At 28.2% G+C, this 12,500-nt stretch overlaps 1 protein-coding gene and 1 long non-coding RNA gene across 8 annotated transcripts in view; one reads left to right on the top strand and one right to left on the bottom strand.

The window, feature by feature from the left end:
- LOC145294057 (regulator of G-protein signaling 7-like) overlaps positions 1-12,500 on the bottom strand; it is a 728,168-nt gene that overhangs the window by 295,537 nt on the left and 420,131 nt on the right. The window lies entirely within an intron of this gene.
- LOC145294059 (uncharacterized) overlaps positions 1-12,500 on the top strand; it is a 13,611-nt gene that overhangs the window by 1,092 nt on the left and 19 nt on the right. Inside the window, exon 2 of the long non-coding RNA XR_013869815.1 lies at positions 11,985-12,500. This exon is cut by the window's right edge and continues 19 nt beyond it. This is a non-coding gene — a long non-coding RNA (uncharacterized LOC145294059). The remainder of the gene's footprint in view (positions 1-11,984) is intronic.

The following is a 12,500-nucleotide window of genomic DNA, read 5'->3' as shown; positions in this document are numbered from 1 at the left end:
GAAACCTTCGTGCTTCTTCCGAATAGAGAATCATAAGGTTAAAATGTATGGAATTTGTGTTCCCGTGTGTTTTTGCATATTCATATTGTATTAATTTTAGTTAACTAAACGATCAGATTCATTATTATTAATTCAAATAAGTTAATTTTTTCATCAACCAATGGCAAATTTTCTCTCAAATAAAGGGTCGACTGACTTTTACTTTCCCTTGCTTTCGGTCTGTTTTGTATAGGGGTGACGCATCTTTTGTCAATGTGTCCAATTAATAGGTGACCTTATTTCAATAGATGTGTTCTTGGAATAATGCTTCTGAATTGCTGTCTAGCTCTACTCACATATTGAGCACTGTTGAAGTAAATACTGAAGATCGATACATAATATATTATACCTTCTTGTAAAATTTTATGTGGATACATGAAATATATATATATATATATATATATATATATATATATATATATATATATTAGCAGGGGGGAGTGCTTTGCCCGGGCATAAAATACGCTTAAATATATTTTAATTTGTTCAGATTTCGTAGAGTCATGATTTAAAAAGTAAAAAAAAGAAAGTGCTTAGGTGCCATCAGCTAGAATCGAAACCAAAAGAAAAAAAGTAGCATTCAAAGCTGGTGACGTTACCGCTGTACCAACATGAAACAATATATAAACCGGTTAAAAATTAAATGTTTAACGATTTTTTTTTAAATTTTAACCCATTTTGGAGCCCTTAAAAACAATTTTAACCAGTTGAAGACCCATAAAAGACCGGCCTGTAAAAATTTCAATCATTTGAGGCTCCTAACGCGGTTCTGGGACTTTTAGTTCTGAAGGAGACAGAGTTTGAAAATATAGAGACAGACATATAGCCGTTTATTTATTTCAAAACTATATATACATATTTCAAAGGCATACCAGTGGTTTCATTGCGTAAATTCATCAGTGACTATTTTTTTTTGCGTTGATTCCATTCAGGCTCTTATGTTTGATACAACGCAATGAAATCACTGGTACGCCTTTGAAATCTGTATATATAGTTTTGAAATAAATAGCTGTATCTTCAGCTCTCACATCCACGATCGAGCACTTTATTTGATTTTTTCATCGCCTCCATATATATATATATATATATATATATATATATATGTATATATGTATATATATACTAGCAAAAGTACCAGTCGTTGACCGGGTTCAAAAACAGCCTACAGAAAATGGACTCTGGTTTATGAAAGTATGATAGGTCATAACCTTATTTCAATTTTTATCAAATACAAATTATTATCAAATTTTATTCATTCAATAAATTTAAAGGGAAGGGTTATAAAGAGATAGCTTCGAATTTAGGGGCATCAAAACCAAAGTAAAATATGATGAAAGTAAAAATGAAATAGATAAACCCCCATAATTTATTATACCATACCTGTTCACACTGAAACACTTATCACAATATTCTGTGGATCTATATTAAAAAACCTTCTTAAACTTTGTGTCATATTTCCATTCTATGGAGGTCAGGCGCGAACGAACACTCCATAATTTTATTATACCATATTTCTTCAAACTGAAACATAATTATCAAAGTATACTTATGCAGATAGATATGAAAAGTCTTTAGTAAAGTTTGTGCCTATTTCCATTCTATGGAGGCCAGGCGTGAACGCAGACCCCACAATTTTATTATACCATCCCTATTTAAGTTAAAACATACTTATAAAAGTATTCTTATGTACATCTATATCAAAAACACTTGTAAACATTTTTTTTTAATTTTTAAATTTTTAATTTCCATACTTTGTGAACCAGGCGCGTACAAAGACCCCACAATTTTAATGAATCATCATTATGCCAGATGAAACATACCCATTCCTGTGTCTCTATACATCTTCTATCATTATATCTGATCAGTTTTCTATAATAATCAACCGTATAGGAGCCTATTCGTGACTAGACACACACAGACGTTCAGCTTTAATATTATAGATATATATCAAATTTTAGTCATTCAATAAATTTAAAAATTTATGATGTGAAATGTTTAAATTTCAAATCAAAAGATTTTTATTATTCTATGTAAGACAAAGAATACATTTGAAATATTATAACTCCTTATCCCATCGGATTTCGATGTCTACCATCTCTTGAGTTATAGTTATAATGGTTTACACCTTATTCGCTAAAGTCAGTGATACATAGAAAATCACAATTAAAAGTTGTTTAAGTATTTAAATGTTATAGAGTAAGGGAAGTTAATGAAAAGGATATATAATGTTATTCTGAAGTATATATATATATATATATATATATATATATATATATATATATATATATATATATATACAGAAAGAAAAATTAATAATACAAATGTCTATACTAGTGCATATAGATTTAGTAATCATCAATTCAATAAGGGAAAGACGTGAATAAGGGGTTGGTATAAATGTTCTTTATACCAAGATAAATAAGAAATGCGACGTCTAGCGTCCACATTTATTGCAATAGTTCCCTATCCTACCTCTAAGTCTATATTATTTAGTCTCTATCCAAGATTCCCCTATACCCTTGTCCTAATGTGCCAATTGCTGGACGTAACATTTTTTATTTTTTACCTAGCACATGCGTTCTTCTCTTCTGACGAGAAGCATTAGGCTTCAAAATACCTAGGTATAAAGAGGATTTATGCCCATTCCTATTCATGTATTTTCCTTATTGAATTAGTGATTATTAAACCTATATAGACTACTATGTACTTTTGTATTGTCAATTTTTATTTCTTTATCTAAGCTTCATCTTATATATTGAGTTTTTGATTAGCACGATAAGTCTACTTCCAAAGAATTTTCTAATTCCTCTTTGATTTCCTCATATATATATATATATATATATATATATATATATATATATATATATATATATATATATATATGTACGAGGGGCATGCAATAAGGAATGTCCCTGACCCACTTCCCATAAAAGTAGAGCAACGAAACTTGACACAGTTATTAGTCTTTCTCTACATATGAACCACCCAGAGTTATGCATTTCTCCCATCGTTCGATGCAGCTCTGGAGACCGTTTTTGTAGAACATCCCAAGTTGGTCTTCCAACCACAACATGACTTCAGAAATCAAGGCTGCATCATCTGGGAAACACTTTCCTTTCAAAAACAACTTCATGGCTGGGAAGAGGTGAAAGTCAGGGGGTACAAGGTTAGGAGTAGGAAGGATGGGGGCGGATTTCATAATGCTTCTAATCTGGCGATATGCAAGTTGTGGACCGGTGTGTTGTCCTGCAGGAAGAGGGTAGCTTTGCTGATCTTGCCCCACCTCTTGATTTTGATAGCTTCCCTTAATTTCCTCAAAAGTAAAGCATAACAGGCTCCTGTAATTGTGGTACCCTTGGCCATAAAATCTGTCATCACTACTCCGTCCTGGTCCCAGAAGACTGTGAGCATGACCTTGCCAGAGGAGGGCTGCACCCTTGCCTTCTTTGGAGGTGGTGAGTTCAAGTGCTTCCACTGGGCTTTGGTCTCTGGATCATAGAGATGGACCCAGGTTTCATCCTGTGTAATCAGTCTTTTGAAAAACTTTGACTCATCTTCTTGGCACATCTCCAAATTCATCCTCGAGCACTCAATGCATTTTTGCTTCTGGAATGGTGTGAGCAGCAACCTGGGAATCCATCTGGCAGACACCTTATGCATATGCAAATGGTCATGAATGATAGTTTCAACAGACCCTGTACTTATCTTGACATCTTGGGCTATTTGGCGAATAGTAATGCACCGATCTTCCAAAATGGCAGCCTCAACTTGACGGACAGATGCCTCATCAATGGCAAAAGGGGGGGGGACCAGGTCTGGAAGCTGTTTCCACAGACTTCCGACGATGATTTAATTCACGACGCCAGCATTTTACAAGGTCATATGATGCGACATTATCACCATAAGTTTCTTTCATTTCATCAAAAGTCTTCTGTGGTTTGCGTCCTTTCAAAGACAAAAACCGAATCACTGCTCGACATTCAACAAGCTCCATTTCACACCTGACTCAGTTCAAACACCAGTAAAACAGAAACCACAATTAGTTCAGAGCTGTAATTTGCCACATAACTCGTAGAGATATAAATCATCGCACATGCAAAATTTCACCTAGATCAGACAACTGGAAGTGGTCAGGGACATTACTTATTGCTCGCCCCTCGTATATAATTCTCCCTAACAAGATCAATATTTTCATTGACTTATTTCATTCCTGATGAATCCCACACTAGACGTCGCATCCCCATTATGTCATCTAGCATCTTCTCTTCTGTCTGATGAGAAGCATGAGGCTTCGAAATGCCTTGGTATAAAGAGTCCCCTCTATCCCCCAACTAAATTTTTGTATACCTTTATTCACTGGCCCTGTCGGTGGGGCATTAGAATACGCCGACTGCCCCCCTGCAGAGGGTAAAAGTCCCTCAATGGGGGTCCTGGATATGACCTTAAACTATATCCAGTGGTGAGGCCCCAGTTTGTGGGCTTTGGGGAGTGTGGAGCCACCCTTTAATTATCATTGCTCCCAGGTCCACTCTGATCCGGAGTGGTAGTACCTGTTAGAGTCCCAACTATGGGTTAAATAGAAACAGACGTGAAAACAACAAATATATTCTATTAAAAAAATTTTTCTTCAAAATCTTTGGATTCGGCAGTAAATAACCCGAAAAGGGTTAATATGCCGTAAAACAAAAACAACCAACCAACCAACTTTTATTCACTAATATATAGTTTTTGTGATTTCATTTACCACTTTTATTGTTTCCTATATATGTGTGTGTGTGTGTGTGTGTGTGTGTGTGTGTGTTTGGTTAGAAGCTAGTCATGTCTTTTCTGGATTGTGCAAATTGTGCAATACGGAATAGACCAATCAACGAAAGCCATTTATTTCTATCATCCACTGCAAACAGGCAGCAGACGTCTGCCTGTTTGTGACAGGTGTTTCTATTGATTTTAATTCACACAAGCGATGCTCCCTCCCAGCCCTCTCTGATTTCTGTCTTGGTTGCGTGGCCTACCATCGCTGACCCTCTCCCCTTATAAACGCATGCAGCGAGTGTGTTTAGCTGGTACTCTTTTGACAGTTTCCCTTTGTGCCGCCTGGCTAGTTGGCCACAAAGATCAGATGGAATTAATTACTCAAACTTGGCCACACAGTCGTCTTTCAATTGAAGGGAATAACCTTACTCATATGCAAGGGAATTACACTTATAGCTTGTCATATTCTATTTTATTTCATTGCTTTTATTTTTTTTATGGAAACCGAACCAGACCAGGCATAAAGCCACTTGATGTAAGGATCTAAGCAAAAGAAAAAGATGATTATCACAAAGACAGGAGATGTGCATTAACCATCGTATTGAATAGGCTACTCAAAAATAAGAGCCTAACATTTATTTATATATGTATTATATACCGATAATGATGTTGTCCTAATCTTCTGTAATATATATATATATATATATATATATATATATATATATATATATATATATATATATATATATATTATGGCAGTAGAGTTTAGTTTCCTAGAAGTACATCCAATAAAACAACATGTGTCTCCCAAAAAGTGTTCAATGAGTAAACAGAGCAGGTATATTAAATTTATTTATACAAACATTATGTTTCGAGGGAAATCCTTGGCCTGAAGACGTAATCTCCCCAGCTCGGGTGATTACAGAAACATGTATGCACATATGTAGCCATCAATGTTTGTATAAATAAATTTAATATATATATATATTTATATATATATATATATATATATATATATATATATATATATAATTTAGAATATATGCTAATATTTTCTCCTCTGAAGAGATGGTAGACATCGAAATCCTATAGGATAAGGAGTTGGAATATTTCAAATATATTCTTTGTCTTACATAGAATAATAAAAAAATCTTTTGATTTGAAATTTAACCATTTCACGTCATAAATTTTAAAATTTAGGTGAATGATTAAATTTTATATATATATACAGGGTGGGCCAAAATAAGGGTCCTATTTTTAAAAATTCATAAATTCATGTAAGTTTTAAGAAGCCAAAATTTGTTTTGTTTATTTCAAAAAAATCTCGGAAGGGTCAGTCTACACACACATAAAGTTTGGTGAGTTTAAGTTTTATTTTGTGGAAGTTATTCAAATTTAAAGATAGGACCCTTATTTTGGCCCAACCTGTATATATATATATATATATATATATATATATATATATATATATATATATATGTTCATCTTGATATATATATATATATATATATATATATATATTTATATATATATTTATATATATATATATATATATATTCCATCTTCGCATACTTTTATTGTCATCAACACTGGTGAAATCGCTTACTTTTTAATAAAATCGATTGATTGACTACTCTACTTAGCCCGCCCCCCCATATAATGTACCGAGGGGAAAATTCACATACCTCCCTGTAATCTACATTGCAGTGTAACAAATTTCCTGTTTATTTTAATAAAATTATCTGTCAATAATGACTTCACTTAAGGTTTAAAATGCAAAAGTCAAGTATCATAGTTTAAACACAAACATTCATTTCGGACGCGCCCCTGCCTTATAAAAAAGAATAAACTGCCTATTTTATTAAATTATTTTGACATAATCACTTGAATTAAAATTAAACGTACAAAAGTCAAGTACCATGGTTCAATTATGCTTGAAAAAGCAACAATCATTTCTAACACATCAGTCTTATAAAAAACTCTACAGTTGATTTTATATTTATTTTATATATTTTATATATGATTTCTATTTATTTTATATATTTTATATATGATTTATATTTATTTTATATATGATTTATATTTATTTTATATATGATTTATATTTATTTTATATATTTTATATATGATTTATATTTATTTTATATATTTTATATATGATTTATATTTATTTTATATATTTTATATATGATTTATATTTATTTTATATATTTTATATATGATTTATATTCATTTAATATATGATTTATATTTATTTTATATATGATTTATATTTATTTTATATATTTTACATATGATTAATATTTATTTAATATATGATTTATATTCATTTTATATATGATTTATATTCATTTTATATATGATTTATATTTATTTTATATATTTTATATATTATTTATATTCATTTTATATATTTTATATATGATTTATGTTCATTTAATATATTTTATATATGATTTATATTTATTTTATATATTTTATATATGATTAATGTTCATTTTATATATGATTTATATATATTTTATGTATTTTATATATGATTTATATTTATTTTATATATTTTATATATTATTTATATTCATTTTATATATGATTTATATTCATTTTATATATTTTATATATGATTTATATTCATTTTATATATTTTATATATGATTTATGTTCATTTTATATATTTTATATATGATTTATATTTATTTTATATATTTTATATATTATTTATATTTATTTTATATATGATTTATATTTATTTTATATAGTTTATATATGATTTATATTTATTTTATATATTTTATATATGATTTAGATTCATTTTATATATGATTTATATTTATTTTATATATGATTTATATTTATTTTATATATTTTATATATGATTTATATTTATTTTATATATGATTTATATTTATCTTATATATGATTTATATTTATTTTATATATTTTATATATGATTTATATTTATTTTATATATGATTTATGTTTATTTTATATATGATTTATATTTATTTTATATATTTTATATATGATTTATATTTATTTTATATATGATTTATATTCATTTTATATATGATTTATATTTATTTTATATATTTTATATATAATTTATATTTATTTTATATATGATTTATATTCATTTTATATATAATTTATATTTATTTTATATATAATTTATATTTATTTTATATATTTTATATATTATTTATATTCATTTTATATATGATTTATATTCATTTTATATATTTTATATATGATTTATATTCATTTTATATATTTTATATATGATTTATGTTCATTTTATATATTTTATATATGATTTATTTTTATTTTATATATTTTATATATTATTTATATTTATTTTATATATGATTTATATTTATTTTATATATTTTATATATGATTTATATTTATTTTATATATTTTATATATGATTTATATTTATTTTATATATTTTATATATGATTTATATCTATTTTATATATTTTATATATGATTTATATTCATTTTATATATGATTTATATTTATTTTATATATTTTATATATGATTTATATTTATTTTATATATTTTATATATGATTTATATTTATTTTATATATGATTTATATTATTTTTATATATGATTTATATTTATTTTATATATTTTATATATGATTTATATTCATTTTATATATGATTTATATTCATTTTATATATGATTTATGTTCATTTTATATATTTTATATATGATTTGTGTTCATTTCATATATTTTACATATGATTAATATTTATTTTATATATTTTACATATGATTTATATTTATTTTATATATTTTATATATGATTTATATTTATTTTATATATTTTATATATGATTTATATTTATTTTATATATTTTATATATGATTTATATTTATTTTATATATTTTATATATGATTTATATTTATTTTATATATTGTATATATGATTTATATTCATTTCATATATTTTATATATGATTAATATTTATTTTATATATTTTACATATGATTTATATTTATTTTATATATTTTATATATGATTTATATTTGTTTTATATATTTTATATATGATTAATATTTATTTTATATATTTTACATATGATTTACATTTATTTTATATATTTTACATATGATTAATATTTATTGTATATATTTTACATATGATTTATATTTATTTTATATATTTTATATATGATTTATATTTATTTTATATATTTTATATATGATTTATATTTATGTTATATATTGTATATATGATTTATATTTATGTTATATATTTTATATATGATTTATATTTATTTTATATATTTTATATATAATTTATATTTATTTTATATATTTTATATATGATTTATATTTATTTTATATATGATTTATATTTATTTTATATATTTTATACATGTTTTATATTTATTTTATATATTTTATATATGATTTATATTTATTTTATATATTTTATATATGATTTATATTTTTTTTGTATATTTTATACTTTTTTTCTGATAAAACTTCTCAAATGCACATGTGATGTTAGGTTGTATAAAAGTGTTAACTTTGTAAAAATTGGATTTTCTGTAATTGGGTTTTTTGATAATCGATTTTTGATACTTATCAGATGCATTCCGATACAAAACCTATGTAACAACACTCTCAGACAAAAGTAACGTTGTGCGAAATTTCAAAACCATTGGCCCAACCGCTTCAGAGTCATAAGAAACAAACACACGCAGTTCTTTTTATATAACAGCAGACATACACCAACTTCCCCAAAGATCAAAATCAGGTTTATTAAATACAGTGAGCTGTTGATATTTAAAACTCAGGAAAACCTAGTATTTTTCGTCTGGATTCGCTCATTACAGCTCTGATATTTTTTTTTTACTTCCAATGTTGCCACTTATCAAGAGCCGTGGGCTACTCAAGGATAAAGTTAAGTGTTAGATAGATTGTGAGACAATATCAGACATAGTGGAACGTGATTAAGACTAGATTGTCTAAATGGGCAGCTCAATAGGAATTTATTCAAATTAGACTTGAAGACGACCATGTTTTAGTCAGCTGGGAAGCAGACAAATTATATTGCATTCCACGGACAGACAGCTCCAGGAAAGAAACTCTGCTCATGGAATTTTTGTTTGGGTTTGGGCACAGATAGGGGTGAGGAACATTGTTGGTGGTTGTTTTAGCTAGGAGAGTGTTTGTTGTGAACGTTTTACAGAAAAGGACTCGAGATTGAAGCTAAGTCAAGCACTTACCATAATATCGATAGAGCAGAGACAAACTCGCAACATCTCTTCTGTGAGAAAGGGGGAATAGGAAGGTAAAAAGGACATCACCTACCAAATTTTAGAGGATTGCGTCGGGAATGTAGTCATTTTGAGAGCTATAGACTTTAAATAATCCAAATAATGCAAATTACCAATCCTCATCTCAAAAATTCAGATGAAAACAATAGTCCGAATAATCGAAATAATGCAGCTCATAACAGCAATTAATGTTACTACACCCATAGTGTTCCTCATCTCTTGAATGACAATAATTCGTTCTCGATATTTATCTCCCTCTCACATGAGGAAAATGTAACTCAAAGGCCAGAAAGATTTTTGTTTTTATTCAAACTGTAATTATAAACAAGTTACTTGTCTTCCTCCCACAGTGGAAGGTTGTGACACAAGGGTAGTTAAAGTGGGATTGAAGAGTCAGCAGCCTAAAGAAAGAGCACTCTGGCTTGCAAAAAAAAGTAACCTGGGCAGTCCCGTCGGCATTCCTTGGTTGGAATACCTTAAGCGATTAGCAATAACCTAACCCTTTCACAAAAGAAGAAGGAAAAGCCTGGGAAGGCGGACTTCCTAGAACTAAACAGGATCAGAAATATACCTCAGCAAATAGGGAAAAATCCATTTTAATAATAGCCTATACTCTGTTGACTTTAGTGCCAAGGGTAAATCAGGGTTACCTCATTAACCCTTGTTTTTGAGTGGCTCTTGGCCATGATAAGCCGTGACCCAATATTACAAATATAAACAAATAAAAAGCAATGGACAACAACATAGCAAAACGACAGTTTGCGTTTTCTCTTCTTCACATAAAACAATTAATATAACCCACTGAACCATCCAGCAATCCATCCAACCAATCAAAAGAAGGCTTACAGACGAATAAACCACCTCAAGCAGATCAATATGTCTGACATGAAGATACCAAAAGTCTTGCGCATGTCAAAAACACAGCTAACTTTAAACCAACAGGAATAGAGCAAATTTCTTTTCTTTTGTGTTTTTTTTTTCCTTACAGAATCATCTATATCACTGGCAGCTGTTCTTTTCTTCTTCCTCACTCCCACCATCTCTTATTCCATATCTTTATACAAAATGCCTTCAAATAAAATATAATGATTTTTTTTATGAACAAGAAACTAAAAAATAGATGATTGTTCGTTTCCTTTTGTATTCTTTTTCTTGTTTTATTAAGTTTTTATTTATTTATTTATCAGCAGGGAGACCCGACGTTGTCCGAGATTTAATAATGATCAACGAATGTTTCACACTCTTATATTTTTATTATCATTAAAATCGTCCATTTTTCAATCAAATCGATCGATTATCCGCTCTAGCTGGGGACCCATCGCGGTGCACCAGGAGGAAGCTTTACATGCCTCCCCACGAGGACTAAGTTTACAATAAATTGTAGTCTATGTTGCACTGTAGAGAACCTACTGTTGATTTTATAAAGTTATTTTTATATATAACAGCTTGAATTAAAGCTTCAAATGAAAAAGTCAAGTATCATGGTGCAATTGTGTTTAAACAGACGCATTCATTTTGAACGCACCCCTGTTTTATCAAAGAACCTACTGTTGATTTTATATGCCGGGCCTTTCTGCTTCTGTGGTAATAAAACTTCTCAAATGCTCTTATAATGTTAGGCGGTATAAGGTGTAAACTTTGGTTAAAATCGCCTGTTATTTCTCTCATCAGATTTTTCGGTTATTGATTATCGAAGCCATTCCCATAGAAAACATATCTAAGAACTCTACCAGATACATCAAGTACATTTGTGTGAAATTTCATAAAATCGGTCAGTTTTTGGAGTCCATAGGGAACGAATTCGCTCATACATGCACAAAGTTTCTTTTATATAATAGTAGAAGTTTCATTTTTATTTTTTCAAAGTTTTGTTTTCTTTTCTTCATCTTCCAGGTATCCTCTATGGAGTTATGATTTTCAGTGAATAGTTGAATCCTCGCTTCCACCACAGAAAATTTTACATTCATAAAGATTATGAGACTTTCAGCCGTTAAGCGTTTTATTTGTTTCACTTTTATTGGACAAATTATTGAGTTGATGATTGGAATGTAGTTCAAATAATCAAGTCTCACACCATCAAGAGGAAACAATACACGTCAAGAAAATAACTGATCTGACATTATTTGGAAACCAAAAGAAAATGAAGAATTTTTGGTGAGGAATAGTCACTCTCTTAATACCTGTTAGAGTCCCAACCAACTTAAAAAAACAAATATACTCTATTAAAAATTTGTTCTTCAAAATCACTGGATTCGCCATTAAATAACCTGAAAAGGGTTGATATGCCGTAAAACAAAAACAAACAAACAAACAAACAAACAAACAATCTTCACTTCTAAAAGCAAGTTAGAGTTTTCACAGGAACGTGTTGACTCAATATTTTTCAACTAAATAAAAATCGCTTTAAAT

The sequence above is a fragment of the Euprymna scolopes genome, chromosome 15, assembly GCF_053919585.1.
Source record: "Euprymna scolopes isolate OS-2025 chromosome 15, ASM5391958v1, whole genome shotgun sequence".
In the NCBI taxonomy this organism is placed as follows: Eukaryota; Metazoa; Mollusca; class Cephalopoda; order Sepiida; family Sepiolidae; genus Euprymna; species Euprymna scolopes.
The sequence above is the reverse complement of the archived record's forward strand: the minus strand, read 5'-3'. Positions and strand labels throughout refer to the sequence as shown.